General features: G+C 33.7%; 1 non-coding gene across 1 annotated transcript; it reads right to left on the bottom strand.

The window, feature by feature from the left end:
- Positions 1 to 428: 428 nt before the first annotated feature.
- Positions 429 to 539, bottom strand: LOC122118539. The gene has a single exon (XR_006149400.1). It is a non-coding gene; the product is annotated as a U6 spliceosomal RNA (small nuclear RNA).
- Between the last annotated feature and the right edge of the window lie 16,749 nt (positions 540 to 17,288).

Genomic DNA, 17,288 nt, shown 5'->3' with positions numbered 1-17,288 from the left:
TCTATCTATGTATCTATCTATGTATCTATGTATCTATCTATGTATCTATGTATCTATCTATGTATCTATGTATCTATCTATCTATCTATCTATCTATCTATCTATCTATCTATCTATCTATCTATCTATCTATCTATCACATTATCTTGCTCCATTCATCAATTGAGGGGAATCGGAATTGGTTCCATACCTTAGCTATCGTAAATAATGTTGCAGTAAACATAGTTGTGCTGTTAGTTTTATTGTGGTCTTGTTTGTGATCATTTGGGTGAATGCCCAAAAGTGGGATTGCTGGGTCATGGGGGGCTTTATGTGGAGCCTTTTGAGGAACCTCCATACTGCTTTCCAAAGTTGTTGAACAAGTTTACACTCCCACCAAGGATTCGGTAGGGTTCCCTTCTGTCAACATACCCTCCAGCACCTGTTGTAAAAATATGGAACACTTCAAGAATTTGCATGTCATCCTTGAACAGGGGCCATTCTAATCTTCTCTGTATTGTTCCAATGTTAGTGTATTTCCTGCTGAATTGAGCACAGAACATTTTTTATATATGAAGTGTAATTCAATTTCTTTCTTTTTATTGTGAAAATAGTGTACAGAGGAGTTACAATAACATGGGCAAAATAACGAATACCTTTCTTATCAAGCATTGTTGCCTCCTTTTTGTTTCCCCTTCCTCTCCCTTCCCAAACTCCCACTAGCTCTGACACCTGATCCTCTCCCCCATCAACGTTGTAAAGTTCGTTTTACGTCATAACGACTTGTATATCTCATTGTTGCAATGGGTCCAACTGTATCCCAATTTAAATGATATTTTTCCCTTCCCCTCCAAAAATTATACCAACATAAAATACAGTGAAAGCAGGCGTTAAACCTTGGGGGAGGGACATACAAAGCAACATAGAAATCATCTCATAAATATATTAGAAACAATTGGATTAAAGAAAAATCATTTGAATACTTATCTTTGGGTATATTTCCCTAACATCAGCTTATCTGACCTATCCTGCTTGACTCAGACATATACTAGTTATTGCAAATAAGGGAAACCATAGGACCTCTGGGCCTGGCTTACTTAACATATTTTTTTCCAAGTCTTGTCATTTCCTAACAAATGGGACAATATCATTCGTTCTGATGGAAGCAAAGCGTTCCATTGTGTATATATACCATATTTTCTTGATCCATTCATACACTGAGGGGCAACTGGGTTGGTTCAATATCTTAGCTATGGTAAATAATGCTATGAAAACATAGTTTTTTGAGTTCTAGGCATATTTTAGATATGAGACCCTTGTCCGTTGTATGGCTAATGAAGATCTCCGAATTCGTGCGTTTTCTATTGATCTTGCTAGCTATGTCCTTTGCCATGCAGAAGCTCTGCAATTTCATGCAATCCAATAAGTCCAACTTTTTTTGATTTGTTGTGTTTCTGAGTCTCTATTAAGAAAATTTTGGGATGTGCAAGGAGACTTAGAGTTTCTCCTATTGCATCCTGTAATGTTTTTAGACTGTCTGTTTTAACTCTGAGGTGTTTGTTCCATTTGGAGTTGATTCTTGTGCAGGGTGATATATAAGGATCTAGCTTTAGTTTTCTACAAGTAGTTAACCAAATGTGCCAGCACCATTTACTGAAGAGGCTGTCTTTCTTCTGTTCTATTTTTTAGATTCCTTATCGAATATTAGATGGCTACAGGTCTGTAGGTACATTTCTGGGTTTTCAATTCTATTCCATTGGTCCCGAGGTTTGTTCTTGTGCCAGTTCCAAGCTGTTTTGTTTACTATGGCTTTGTAGTAGATTTTGGAATTTCATATTGATATTACTCCAGCACTGTTCTTTCTGTTAAATATCGTTTTTTTCTACTCCATGTTTTTTATTGTTCCGTTTGAATTTTTGGATTGCCTGTTCTATTTCCTTGAAGAATGAAGTTTGAATATTAATAGGTATCACATTGAATTTATAGATAGCCTTGGGAAGTATTGCCATTTTCAAGATGTTGATATTTCCAATCACAGAGCATGCATGTTTTTTGCCACTTTCTAAGTTCTGTTTTGATTTCCTTTTTCTGGTTTTTTAAGTTTTCATCATAGAGGTCCTGCAATTCTTTGGTAAAGTTAATTCTTAGATATTTCATTTTTTGTGAGACTATTATGAATGGAGTTACTTTGCTATTCAAGCCACTCTTTTCTCATTATCGGCATACATAAAAACCATTGATTTTTGAAGGTTAATTTTATACCCTGCTACTTTGCCAAAGTTTTGAATCAGCTTGAGTAATTTGGGAGTGGAGTCTATGGGATTCTTTAAATACAAATCATGTCATCTGCAAAGAGGGAGAGTTTTACTTCTTCTTTCTCTATTTGGATCCCCTTTATGTTAGCATCTTGTATTATTGCTGTAGCTAGGCATTCTAATACTAGATTGAAGAGCAGTTGAGAGAGTGGACATCCTTGTCTTATTCCTGATTTTAAAGGAATTGGCTTTAGTTTTTCACCATTGAGTATAACGGTGGCTGTAGGTTTGTCATATACAGCATTTATTGTATTGAAGAATGTTTCATGGATTCCTAATTTTTCCAGAACCTTCATCATAAAGGGGTGTTGGATCTTGTCAAATGCTTTTTCTGCATCTATTGAAATAACCATATGGTTCTTATCCTTGTTCTTGTTGATGTTATGAATAATGTTAATTGATTTGTGAATATTGAACCAGCTTTGCATCCCTGAAATTGAATCCTGTTTGATCATGGTGTATAATTTATTGGAGTAATTGCTGAAGTCAATTTGCCAACATTTTGTTCAGAAGTTTTGCATCAATATTCACCAAAGAAATGGGTCTATAGTTCTCTTTCTTTAATTAGTCCTTTCCTGGTTTTGGGATGAGGGTGATTATGGCTTCAAAGAATGAGTTTGCTAGTGAACTTTCTCTTTCTATTTCATTGAAGAGTTGGAGGAGTATTGGTGTGAGCTCTGCTTTGAAGGCCTTGTAGAATTCTGCTCTAAAACCATCTGGTCCTGCCCTTTTCTTAGATGGGAGGTCTCTTATGGCTGTTTTTATTTCAAGGCTTGATATGGGCCTGTTAAGATGGCATGACTCATCTTGTTTCAGTTTCGGCATGTCCATATTTGCTTGGAAAAGGCCTATTTCTGCCAAGTTCTCAAACTTATTAGCATAAAGTTTTGAGAAGTATTTCCTTATAATGTTATGAATCATGTTTGTTTCTGTGGTGATGTTTCCATTCTCTTCTCTGAGTTTATTTGGGTGTGTTCTCTTGTTTTTCTAAGAAGATTTGCTAACTGTCTCTCAATTTTGTTAATTTTTTCGAAGAAACAACTCTTTGTTTTTTTTTTTTATTTGTTCTATGTTGTTATTGGATTTTAATTCATTTAATTCTGATTATTTATTTCCATCTCCTGGATTGGGGTTTATCATGCTGCTCTTTTTCAAGGATGCTTGATGTCTCATTAAATTATTGGTTTTAGATCTCTCCAGTTAGTTGATGTAGGAACTCAAATCTATAAACTTTTCTCTGAGTACTGCCTTTGCTCTCTCCCAGAGGAGCTGGGAGTTTGTGTGTTCATTTTTGTTGAATATCATAAACACTTGAATTTCATTTCTAACCTCTTCCATGACCCAATGGTGGCTCAACAGTGTGTTGTTCAGGCTCCACTTGTTACAGGAATTTCTTTGGTGGCTTTAGGTGTTGAGTTCAATTTTTTCCTTGTCATCTGGGAGAATGCAAGGTATAACTTCAATATTTCAATGTTTCTTTACAAGTTTGGTTTGTGACCTAAAATGTGTTCTATTTCGGAAAATGTTCCATGTGCTCTTGGGAAGAACGTGTATGCTGATGCTGCTGGGTGAAATATTCGGTAGATTTCTGTTAAATCTAGTTGATCGATGCAATTGTTAAGGTCTGCAGTTTCTCTGTTGAGTTTTTGCCGAGTTGATCTATCTAGTGTGATAAAGTCCCGAACAATTAATGCCTTTGGATATATGTGAGATTTGAGAGAAAGTACGATTTTCTGAAACTAGACAATTCATCAAAAAGTAAGTCGTGATATTTAGAACCATGTAAGAATAAAGGCAAGATTGACATGACAAAAACAAAATAAGTCCAGATATTTATTGTTCAAGAGATGTGTAGGAGGAGAAATTCAATTATTCTATACAAGCACCTGTCTTAATGGACACTGCAGCAAGTGGTAAGGTTTGTTAAAAATTTTAAAGTTTTAAATATATTTAATTTTGGGAATTTGCTTATATATGCGATAATTAGGACTGTTTGGCAGGTCATAAAACTTTTCTATAAAGTATTTAAGATTGACGGTAGCAGACATACTACTAAGTATGTTCATTTTCAGAAACTTTACTAATGAGAAGTTGCAAAGTCTTTGTGTAAAGAAGTCGAGTGAAGAGTTAAGACTTTGTTAACTACACAGTTTATGTTAAAACTTTAGGGCTTCCTTACTTTATATTTTAGCGAGGAACAAATGATGATATAAGCCATATAAAAATCATGAGATGAGTCATAAATAGTCATCTTAGTGGGTAACTTTAAAGACTACACATAGCCTATAAAATTCTTGTTGAACATCATAATCTTAGCCAGTTTTAAATATACAGGAATATGAGAAAATAGTAAAACCTAATATGTAGTACACCATCAAATACTGAAAAAACTGGTAATTGTTTTGTTTTTTTATTTTATTAATCATTAATATTTAATCATTGGCTTTCTTTATTTGTAGCATTGTTTCCCTTGTTGTAACATAATACAACTTTTTGTAAGTCGTCATCAGGAGATACTTTGAGAAGGTTACTGGGTTGGCAAAACCATTTTTTATAGGTGCATGTGAATTTATAAAGAGGAAAATTAAGAACAAAATATGTATTAAAAAATCTTCAAGTAAAGTGTGAATCAGGAGTATTGATAAATGTCCACACCTAAAATCTTAGCCCTAGGCTGAAGCAGCGGTATTACAGAGTTGAAGCCACAAATGTGAGAGACTCTGTTTTGTTTTGTTTTATATTTTGATTTTGTTGATCATTGGGGTTGAACTCCGGGGCCTGGGTACTCTTCCTCAGCTCAAGGCTACTGCTATCATCTGAGCCACAGCGGCACTTTCATCTTTTTCTACTTATGTGGTGCTGAGGAATTAAACCCAGAACCTCATGCATGCAAGACAAGTAATCTACCACTGAGCAACCTTCCCAGATCCTGAGAGACTGTGCTTTAAAAAATAATCTAAAAATTATTTGCTTTCTGCTTTGGGTTATAAAATAAAATATATGAATATGAATATATATCTATATCTATCTATCTATCTATAGTCTGATATGGTGCTTGAACTATTGGCTTGGGCACTGTCCTTATGATCTTCAGCTCAAGGCGACCCCTCTACCGCTTGAGCCACAGAGCCACTTCCAGTTTTCTAGTGGTTTATTGGAGATAAGAATCTCATGGACTTTCCTGCCTGGGCTGGCTTTGAACAATGATCCTCAAATCTTAGCCTCCTGAGTAGCTAGAATTTCAGGCAGGAGCCACAGGCACCCAGCTCTTTTTATATTTTTGTGAATTGTTGTACTTCGAAATTTATATTAACTACGGCCACTTTATCCTTTTCAAAGTCATGAAATATCTCTGAGAGTTTGCTTCTGTGCAGATTGTTTTTGCATTTATAATTTCTTCTTAGTCATTTTTATTTTTTATCAAAATCACTTTCCATTTTATGTTGATATGTTATCATACATCAGATACCAACAAATGTACATTTATGGTCTAAAGATAGCAGTATGAATATTCTCATACAACTCTTGCTTATCTGTTATGCACTTTCAGTATTATGATATTTTTCTGTCTTTTTTTCTTTCTCATTCATTCTCTTTCTATTTCTGGCTCCATGTCTTCTACTTAGAATTTCTGCTGGTCTACTATTATATTTCAGGATCCACTGGTTTTGGGGGAACATGATAGGGACCATCAGTTATCCTTGCATTCTTCGAGAGTTGTAACAGTGACGTGATATTATTCTTTGCCATTCTAAATGACAAGAATTCCCTTTCACTTTTACTACTATTATAAATTTTATATATTTTATATAAAATATTATATATTTTATCTCATAGGAATCATTGGGACAGATAAGATACTTTTAACCTGTGACCTAAATGTCCTTTTTCTTTTAAAAACATCATTTTTATTTTATTATCAGTAAGGAAATACATGTAATGAAAACAAATCTATCCTATGGAAATTAGACCGAAGTTGTTCACAGGGATGAAGAGCAAGGTAATGGGGGAAGTAACTACAAAGGATGCCCATCATAGAGCACAGATCCTCATAGTAGTTTATCATGAACACTTTGTGAGAATGGCAAGGTGCTGGGAACTAGAGATTAAGTCACTGAACATTTCATATATATGCACTATATATATATATATTTGTATATGCATATATATGTGTATATGCCATTATATATGTACACATTTATGCTACTATATACACAAATACATACATACATTTACACATGTATACATGCACACCTGGAGAAAGACACATAGTCACAGCCAACACAAATTTCACTACTTGCTGAATATGCCTTAGATGGAATGCTTGGAACAAAATATGTTAAAGATGTATTTGTCTCTAAGAGTTCTTTTACCACTCCTCTTATCTCTTAAAACTGGTAGGTTTTGACAAATTGACTTGCAAAGTTCAGTACAAGTGATAGCAAGTTAATCAGAAATCTCAGTAAGTAAAGGTCATATGCTGACTCCCTGCTTCGCATGGAATGCTTGCTCTTGTAGACACTCTCAACAACCAAAGCAGCAGGAGAATATCCTGGTATAGAATAAAGTTATAAGGCTTTAAATGGCATCCTTCCTTGACCTCTTTTCCAACAGCCAGCATCATTTCCTAAGCACATGAGTGAGTCCTCAGAAGACTGGAGCTCAGGCCAACATTTAACCAACACGTGAAAAGTCCTATGTGAGAAATGTTGACTGAGGTCTTGCTGATTTCCTGACCAAGAAAATAAGAAAAAAAGTAAGTATTTTTAATGTATTAAAATTTGAAAATAATTTGTAACCTGTCAATAAATATGTAGAACACAATTAAAGCAATTGACAAAAAATGATGTGCGTTTCATTTATGTGCTTTTGAACTTGGTGAGTGATTTTATTTCTGTCTACACAAGTAGAATCAGATTAAATCAAACCATTATTTCTTCATTTAAATAAATGGAAAAGATACAGATTGACCCAATGTAACAATGATATCGACAAGACACACTATCAGAGGGATGGTGGAGGAGGGGTTGGGGAGGTGTAAAGGGAAGGGATGGGAGGGGAAAAACAAAGGAGGGCTTAAAAATATTCAGTAAGAAATGGACTCATTACCTTAGTTATGTAACTGTGACCCCTCTGTACTGTATCTTTACAATAAAAATATATTTTAAAAAGATACAAGGAAAACTTCTGTACTTATATGAAGTTGTATTTATCACTCAATATCAATAAGGTATTGGTTTTAGGACCACAGGCATATTAAAACTTTGGATACTCAAATTCTCTACATAAACACAGTATATTATGTACATTATAATCAGTCCACAACTTTAACTGGTTTTCCTACAAATTTACAGAATAGTGTAGCTAAGGAAAGATAAATAAATATTGAATTTTCATATTGGATTACATATCCTTTCAAGTGTTGTCTAAAATTGGTCTACAATGAAATCATTCCCATTGATATCTTTCTCAAGATTGCAAATGTTTGTACTTTCAGCTGACCTTTCATAAAGCTCATACTTCAAACATAACTTTTTAGTTTGTTCATGCAATCATAGGACATAAACATATGGCATAAAATGTTAATTACCTTTATCTGCTGTCATTAATGTAGTATAACTAATACAATTAAGTATATATCGTGATGGAAAGAAGATTCTTCCTTCTAAATACATGCTTGCAGGCATGTACACACTCACACACAAACGCACACACACACACACACACACACACACACACACACACACACACACACACATATTTACCACTCTAACTCGAGTTAGGTTCCTGATATTGGGTCTCAGACAATGATCTAATAATCAAACTTTCTTGCCCAGACATAAAATACATTTATAGTTCCAAACATGCAAAAACACCTGATCATTAAAAAAGGAGAATATTTAACAGAACCACCCAGCTCCTGAGCTATCTATTCCCTGATTTCATTCATTCATGATGATGCATTTTTCATATCATATTTAAAAATATTTTTGTTTCTCTGATTAGCAAACAAAAATATGCTGTCATAAAATACAAAATGTAGGTGAAATTACTTGTCTTTAATATACCTTATCAAAGACTTCTGTTTGCTTCTTGTAGAGTGTTTCTGACATTTGCCCTAATGTCTAATATTAAGTTACAAAGGACATGCCATATTCTTAATTAATTTTTCCTAAAGGTTATGCTATGGAGTTGACTCATATTTTTTTCCTTATTCTATATTAAATTTTCTTAACAACTTGAATTATTTCTTATGTTACTTCTAAGCCATTTGAAATATCAAAAAGAACGGGAAATTCACATACTCAAATCTATAAATTTTCCTCTGAGTATTACCTGTGTTGTTGTGTCACAGAGCAGGTAGAATTTTGTGTGTTAACTTGCACTGAATTCCATAAATGCTGGAATTTCCCTCCATATTTCTTCAGTGACTCATTGATGATTTCGCAATGTGTTATTCAGTCTCTGTGAGTTTCACAATTTTCTGTGATGCCTTTTGATGTTGAGACTTAATTTGGTCCCATCGTGGTCTGACAGGATGCAAGAAATAACTTCATTTTTATTTTTAAATTTCACATATTTTCCTTGTGATCTACGATATGATCTATTTTGGACAACATTCCATGGGCTGCTGAGAGAAATATATATTGTGACTCTGCTAGGTAAAATATTCTGTAGATATCTGTTAGGTATAGCTTGTCAATGCAGTTATTTAGTTCTGAAGTTTTTTGCTAAGTTTTGACCTGGATGGCCTGTCCAGAGGTAAGAATGATGTGTTCAAGCAACCAACAATGTGTTTGGATGTATGCATGTTTTTATGTCAATTCGCATTTGTTTGATGAATTTGGGATCTCTAGGATTCAGGGCATTAATATTTAGAATTGTTATATCTCCAGATGGATAGTTCTCTTTATCAATATTTAATGTCCTTCTTTGTCTCTTTTTACTTTCATACCACTTGAATTTAAAACCTATTTTATCCAATATTAGTATAGCTACTGAGGCCTGTTTACGAAGTCGGTTTTTCATTTGTAAAGTTGATGTATAGAATTGTTACAATTACATAAGTCAGATAATGAGCACATTTCTTTTTGAACAGTGGCACGTCTTCCCTAATGTTCTCCCAGTTTTTCCCTTCCAACCTCCCTCCCCCACAAGTTGTATAGTTCATTTTCAATGTAGTGTCTATTGAGTTGCACTGCTGCATTTGTTGACTCTTTGTCCCACTATGTCTGTGTTCCCTATTGCCCTTTCCAAACTGACATATACGACCTAAGGTGTAGAAACAGAAAACAGCAACAGAAGGCAGAAGGGAAAAAGCAAAATAATAAATAAAACCATTTCCTGGAGATCATTTGGATGAACATTATTTTATATGATAATATTGATATAGCTATTGAGCCTTTGTGATCCTCTCCAAAGGGCATCCTCCTTAGATCTTAGTATGTAAATGTTTAGAATCCTATATAATTTATCATGTCCAAGTGTAATGGTTTCTCCTTTACCTTCCAAGTTTGTTTACTTGTAGAATTAGAGGCACATTCTAATACAACAGAATGGAAGAAGATTATTTTTTTTTCTTTTTGCTTATGTGGTGCTGAGGAATCGAACCCAGGGCCTCATGCATGCTAGGCAAGTGCTCTACCACTGAGGCACCTGGAAGAAGATTATTACTACCTAAGCATCAGACAAGGGTTTTCAAACATAACCCATATTTAAAGATAAAAAATTAAACCCAACGAAAATAAACCCTAAAATAAACAAGAACCCAGTTAATATATGGGATAAACACTTAAAGAGAAACTTCTCAGAAGAAAATTGACAAATAGACATATCTCTCTCCATAAAAGAAATGCAAATCCAAACAACACTGAGATTCATCTCACCCCTGTTACAATGTCTTTTGAAAAAATGAACAATCACAGATACTGATAGAGATGTCGACCAAAGGAAACTCTATTAAACTGTTGGTAGGAATGTAATATTCTTCAAGCAGTTTGGGAAACACCATGGAAGTTGCTCACAAAACTGAATAGAGAGCTACTTATGATCCAGAAATTCCATTTACAGGCATTTATCCAATAGAGTAGAAATAAAGCCACACTGAAGCTGCCAGCACAATCATGTTAATTGTTGCATTATTTTCTGTAGCCAAAATATGGAATCAACCCACATGCCTCTCATTGTAAAAAGGGATCAAGAATTTATATATATATTTTATTTTATTGAATCCTGTTTACAAGTGTGTATGTGTTTATATACATATATATGCATACAAACATACAGCTATACATACATAATGTACTTCTGTTCATCCATCAGAAAGAATAATATTTCCCCATTCTTAACGAACGTGAAAGACAAAATATTAATCTTAAGTGAAATAAACTAGACCCAGAGAAACTTAGGTTACATGATTTTCCTCATTTGTGGTACAGAGAAAGTGCCTATAAATGTAAAAGTAAACACACTGGATGGTATGCAAGGATGTACAAATGAATTATCTGAAGTGTCAGAGTCCATGGAGAGTGAAAATACAATAATTCTCTTAAAAGACTAAGTCAAAGCCCAACAAATTAAATACCAGTAAATGTGTACAGGAGAGGAAAGTGGGGGAAAAGTGAGAGGGGTAGGAAATTGAAGGGAAAAAGGATAGAATACAGGCAAGAATCCCTTGTATAGTGCCCAGAATTGGAATACACAAAGGAAAGGGTAGTGTGAAATGGAGTGAAGATTTTGAAATGGTAACACAATTCTAAGTGCACTGTACACATAAACTGCTTTGTTAAATGGCAAGTACTTCCATAACATAATATTGGGATACATAAGGATTGGGGTTGATTGGGAGATGTGGATGAGAATGTTAAAAGGGGTGACATTGGTCAAGATGCACTGTATGCATAAACTATTTCAGAGAATGGCAACTCCTTTGTACAAATAATTAAAGATAAAAGTATTCAAAAATTATGATAGTTGAATAGAGAATTGAACCTCAATTAAATTCACATTTAAAATTATTTTTAACCTGGTAGTTTGGAGAAAAAATTTAAATAATTAAATATTATGAATCGTTTTTATCAGAATTTGTGAAATTAGAATCAAAACTACTTTGCTTCATGTCAGCCATTGGGCTGTTATAAGAGAATATTTCAAAGTGACTTAAAAAATCAGGAGTATATTATCCATACTCCAGAAGGTTGAATATTGATTATAAAAATGGTTATTCAAAGCAATTCCTTGCTTTATGGGGGCCTGCTTTCTGGTTCATTAAAATTTATTTGCTGGACTTTCACATGGCAGAGTAATTATATTGGACTTCTTTTATCAAGATCATTATTGCAGGGTCATCTCTGAAAGCATGTTTCTAATGTCACCAGACAGGAGAATAGATTTTCAACATGTGTATCTGGAAGGAGTTACATCGTCCAATACACTTTGCAACTTTTTCTTTAACTCAGTGTGGTGCGTCATTTGGATATTATTTCATAGAAGATAATAAGTTAAGGACAAGTTTATATCATGTGAATTATGTGAATGATTCTTCTTACAATGGGAATAATTATAGTGATGGCAAAGTGAAGTATGATTGCTTAGTGGTTCTTGAATCACATCATAGGTAATCATTTATATGTGGTACAGCCTTTCTAAGGCCCTTCTGATGTGTTTGAATAATCTCCGATGAGTTATTTGCTGTCAGAAATATTCATTTGAGCCAACAAATTTAGATGTCCTTGATTGTAATTCCGGTCTGTTATTAGGACTCCCACAGACATCACAATCAGAGGATGATAATTTCTCTGATAAAATACATAATAAAATTTATTATAATTAATATAACATGAAAACTGTAATATTAATAGCACTATAAATACTAGTATTCATTTTTAAATATATTGACATCCTTTGGTTACATCAATTTTTTGAATATTAGAATTAAATGTACATTGTTTGCAAATAGATATTTGATGATGCATAAAAAATGAGAAAAACATTAGTGTACATATTTACTACATAGGCAAACAGATTCACCTGGTTATTTCTGACCCTTCATTTGTTGGTTTCATTCATGCATGGAGAACATGCAGATAAGTGAAAATTGCAAACTTGCATTTACTAAACGGTTAATTACATGCTGTTTATTTTGGGATAAAAAGCAGATTTTATAAATTAAATTGTTTCAAGTATAACATTTTACTACTATCTTAGATACCAATAACTTTCTATTCCTTTGAGGCATGAGCCCTCAGGATGTTGACCAAATTTCTTAGTTCATTTACACAATTAATATAAGTATGTATTTTCTCATCTATCTTTCATTTCACCACAGAATCTGTATTTATACTTTATGTCATACATGAATATCAATGCCTTTAGAAGTTATTTATTAATTGGTGTATATTATTTGTAAAAGGCAATCTTATTGAAATATTTTACACACTCACATATTGATCAAAGGCCTGATTAACTTGTTTCTGACTTTCTTCATTCCCATTGCCCCTTATTTTTCAACTGTTTTCTGTGAACTTCTTTGTGCTATCTTCACACATGTCAAAATGTATTATAGTGTTGTTCACCCTCTGTCATTGAAAATTATACAATGCTGAACATAAAAGCAAAAATCTAAACAAATAGAGATATATCATTCTTTTGGATTGGATGATACAATTGAAAAAAGATATAAACTGTCCCCTCCCCTTTGTTTTGGTCATCCATTGGGCTTGAAATCTGGTACTGGGCACTCTCACTCAGCTCTTCAGTTTAAAGTGAGTTTTCTACTCATTGAGCAACTGTGTCACTACTGGTTTTCTGGTGGTTAATTTGACATAAGAGTCACACGGACATTCCTGTTTCAGCTGGCTTTGATCCACAATCCTCAGATCTCAGCCTCCTATGGAGCTAGGATCATAAGCATTAGGCAACACTGCCCAGATTCACAGTTTCATTTATAAATTTATGACAATTTCTAAAAACACCTGACCAGCTATTTTTGGCTCACTGACAAAGAAAATAAACTGGAATATATTTCTCTATCCAATATTAAAACTGAAAGTGTAAAATTGTTATATTTGTAAGGGAAGATTATACAGCTCAATGGGTCTGTAGGGCACCAGATTAGATCCATATAAATATTATCAAGGGATATTTAATAAGGGGTAAAAGAAAACATTGGTGGAATTAAATTCTCTTTAATAAGTGGTGATAAGGTAGACCGTATGGGGGGGAATTAAAAAGTGAACATTGACTTAAACATAATTTATTCAAATGTTAACTTCAAGCAGGATTAAAATGTGGCATATAAAACAAAAAGAGTGATGTAAATGTAAAGCAAAGAAAGATGTCGACAATTTTGGAGATGAAGCACTCTTAAATTTGGCATTAAAATTACAGGAAAGGAAAACTTGATATAGCAGAACTCAATACAAGTGTAAAATAATTTGGTCTTTGAAAGCTCATATGCAAGTAGTGAATAGAAGTTGGAAGTTGGGGGCTCATGTATCTCATCCTAGCTATTTGGGAGGCTGTGATTTGTGTATTGCTGTTTGAAGGCAGCCCACAAAAGAAACTCCCTGAGAATCTTACCTCTGATTAACAGCAAAAAAGCTATAAGTGCGGCATGACTCAAATGGTAAATTGTTAACAAATTGCAAGAAATCTCAGGGACCATGAGTTCAAGCCCCAGGAGCATACATGCATGCACAAAAGTAATAGTAGTGATGATGATGATGATGATGATGATGATGATGATGATGATGATGATGATGATGATGATGATGATGTTGATTATGATGAAGGGTATCCATAGTCAAAGATAAAATATTTGCAAATCCTGTACCTAAAGAACGTCTCAAATCTAGACTCTGTATAGGACTCTCAAAACAATGTTAAAAGGAACACCAAGTATAAACCACCAAAACACATGTTGTGAAAAATAAACACAAGAGAAGCATCATCAGTCATCAAATAAATGCACACTAAAACTAAAATGACATCATAAGTCATGTATGAGTATTACTTCACATAATACAATAATGACCATACTGAACGCTACCAAGAAACAGAGAAACTGGATCCTGGCAGGAATGTCAAATGGGAAAGACACTCCGGAAAATGTTTTGGCAGGTTCCTAGAATGAAGAATATGCAAATACCCACAGTATAGCACAGGAATTGAGCTCTTCAGGATTTGTCTCATAGAAATAAAATGTAACATTCACCCAAAAGCCAAAACACAGAGGATTATAGCAGCATTATGTACTCTAGTCGAAGAAATGGAAATCAATTCAAGCTTTCTTCAAGTGAGTGGGAAATGAATTGTGCAACATTCTCTAATAACAGAAACAAAAAGCAACTCGAGAGAATACAGTATAATATTAAAGCATAAAATAACTGGGAATAATCTACCATAGATTTGAATTCAATCTTAAAAGCTTAGTTATTACATGATCAAGAAGTCAGAAAGAAAAAAATGTGTTGTTTGCCAAGATGAAACAGGTTTGGGATGGGAGAATGAGAAGTAGTGGGTTTAATTATAAAAAGGGAAGCATGAGACAGACTAATTTTTGGTAAAGAAACGTATCTGTAAATATGGTATATTCATATAGAGTTGATAAAAATTATATTGGACTTAATAAATTTAGAAAATAATTAAAATAACTGAAGTATTCATAAGGTACTTGTGAAATATTAGTGTCCCACTTGTGATATCATACTAGAAATATTAAAATAAATTGGAAAAGTATTCAAAAGATTTCTCTGTGTTCTTCTAAGATCATAAAGATCCATACTAACCTCAATAAAACTTAATGAAATATAGAAAACAGAAGTTACATTGATAAATGGGGATCAAGCTTGAAATATACCTTGATAATTGGAAGGCAGAGATTTAGAAGACTGATATCAGAGCCAGTTCTGACAAAAGAAAATTCATGAGAAACTAAAAACAAAGAAAGCTAGATATAGGGTAATTTCCCTGTTATCTCACATTTGTGGAAGCCATAGGAAAGAGATCTTTGCTTAAGGGAGGCTTGGCCTGAAAAATAATATAAAGTGATTAAAGCCTTAGCAACGTCAAGCACCAGTAGTGCCAAAGGAAAAGAAAAGAAGACAACAGAAAAGGAAAGGAAAGGATAAAAAAGGCAACTATTTACTCTTCATTCTTGTAGTTTCATGTCATTGGGTACAAGAATTGAGAGTATTTTGTTTACTGTTTTTAGATTCAGGCCTCTCTAATATGAAAGTATTTATTTCAAGTAATTATTTTATTACTACTATTTATTAGCTTATTATTAGGCCTTCATGGTGATTGAACCCATGGCTTTGTACATATATATATATAGAGAGAGAGAGAGAGAGACTAATATATATATATATATATATATATATATATATATATATTAGTCTAGTTCTACAACTGAGCTGTACCTGCAGGTCTCTTGTATAGTTTTAGAAATTGTTTATGAATTCTTCAATAGCTATCTATTCTACTTTTCATCTTATCTTTTCTCTCCTACCTTTCCCCCTATGTATTTTAGTTTATGTGTTGAAATTTTTCCTCAATTTTATCTTCTAAACTTAGAATTTTGGTTTTAAGTTTACAGAGAAGTCGGTTATTTTATGACATCTTTTTAAATTATATAGCAATATATGTATTTCACATGTATGATTGATTCTTAGAGTTCATTTCAATAAGAAACATTTATATGGTCATATACACAGAGCTACTGAGCCATTGTGATCCTCTACTAAGAATAGCTTCCCTTGTTCTTGCCATGTGAATGCTTAGAGTGCTGTTAGTTAAGCATGTCCAATTGTAATTATTTGTCTTTTACTATCTATTGGATTAACTTGTAGATATATGGACATGTCTAGTTATTACAAATGAGGGAAACCATGCAGCATATATTGAATTGGATCTGGCTTATTTCACTTAATATCATATTTTTCCAGGCTTTCCATTTCTTCAAGAATGGGGTAATGCCATTCTTTCCAATGAAAGCACAGAATTCCAACAATACAACAGAATTGAAGACCCAGAAATTGGCATATAATCTTTGATAAGGAAGCAGAAATGAAGGATGGAAGAAAAACAGCCTCTTCAAAAAAGAGTTCTGGTAGAATTGTCTGCACACAGAAAACTGAAGTTAGATCGTTATATATCCGTCTGCACCAGAATTGATTCCAAATGGATCAAAGACCTCAATGTAAGTCCAGATACTTTGAGATTGTTACAGGAAGAGTTTGGGGAAACAGGAGGGCTCCTTGGCACTGGTCAAAAATTCCAATGTAATTTTGGATAAATGGGATTACATCAAACCAAATCAATTATTTGTCAGACTCAAAAGAAATGAAGAAAAAAGAGATAGTGTAGCACAGATTTATTTGGATGCAAAGCTATAGATGAAAGCCTCACCCAATACTAAATCCTTACTCCCTTTTCTATCTAGGTTATTTATAGTGGGTTGACATGAATACAAGAGTTTTCTGGTGGGGATTAGAATAAAAACAGCTAATGCTAAGACAGAGGTAGCATGTGAAATGAATTGTAACTGGAGAAAGGAGGAATTAAGGTAGGGGGGTCTAGTTCAAAGCCTTGGCTTGGTACCAGCTAAGTAAGGTATATCTGCACCAGGGAAGGGGAATAAAACAGGAATGGTTATAAACAAAAGCACTGGTCTGAAGCCTCAAATTAAGGACCCCAGTCTGTGTGGAATGATCTCTAACATGAGGTTTTATTTAAATTAACAAGCATGATTTTACATGATTGCAGAGTGGGATGGTGCATAGTCACAGGAATGTCTGCTATGTCAGGTAATCCAATCTGCCCTTTCACATTACCCAATAGCCAGGTTTCAAGCAAATGACTAGGAAGAGATTGTAGAAATGAAACTGCGACTTTTCCCTCTCATGAATCAAAATTCTGTCAAATGATTTCTGTCTTCAAATTTGATTATACATTTCTCATGATTTTTCCTACTATTTTGTCTTCATTATTGAT

The sequence above is a fragment of the Dipodomys spectabilis genome, unplaced genomic scaffold (genome assembly GCF_019054845.1).
Source record: "Dipodomys spectabilis isolate Male_0828 unplaced genomic scaffold, ASM1905484v1 ptg000154l, whole genome shotgun sequence".
Classification (NCBI taxonomy): domain Eukaryota; kingdom Metazoa; phylum Chordata; class Mammalia; order Rodentia; family Heteromyidae; genus Dipodomys; species Dipodomys spectabilis.
Note: the sequence above shows the minus strand (reverse complement) of the source record. Positions and strands in the feature narration are given on the sequence as shown.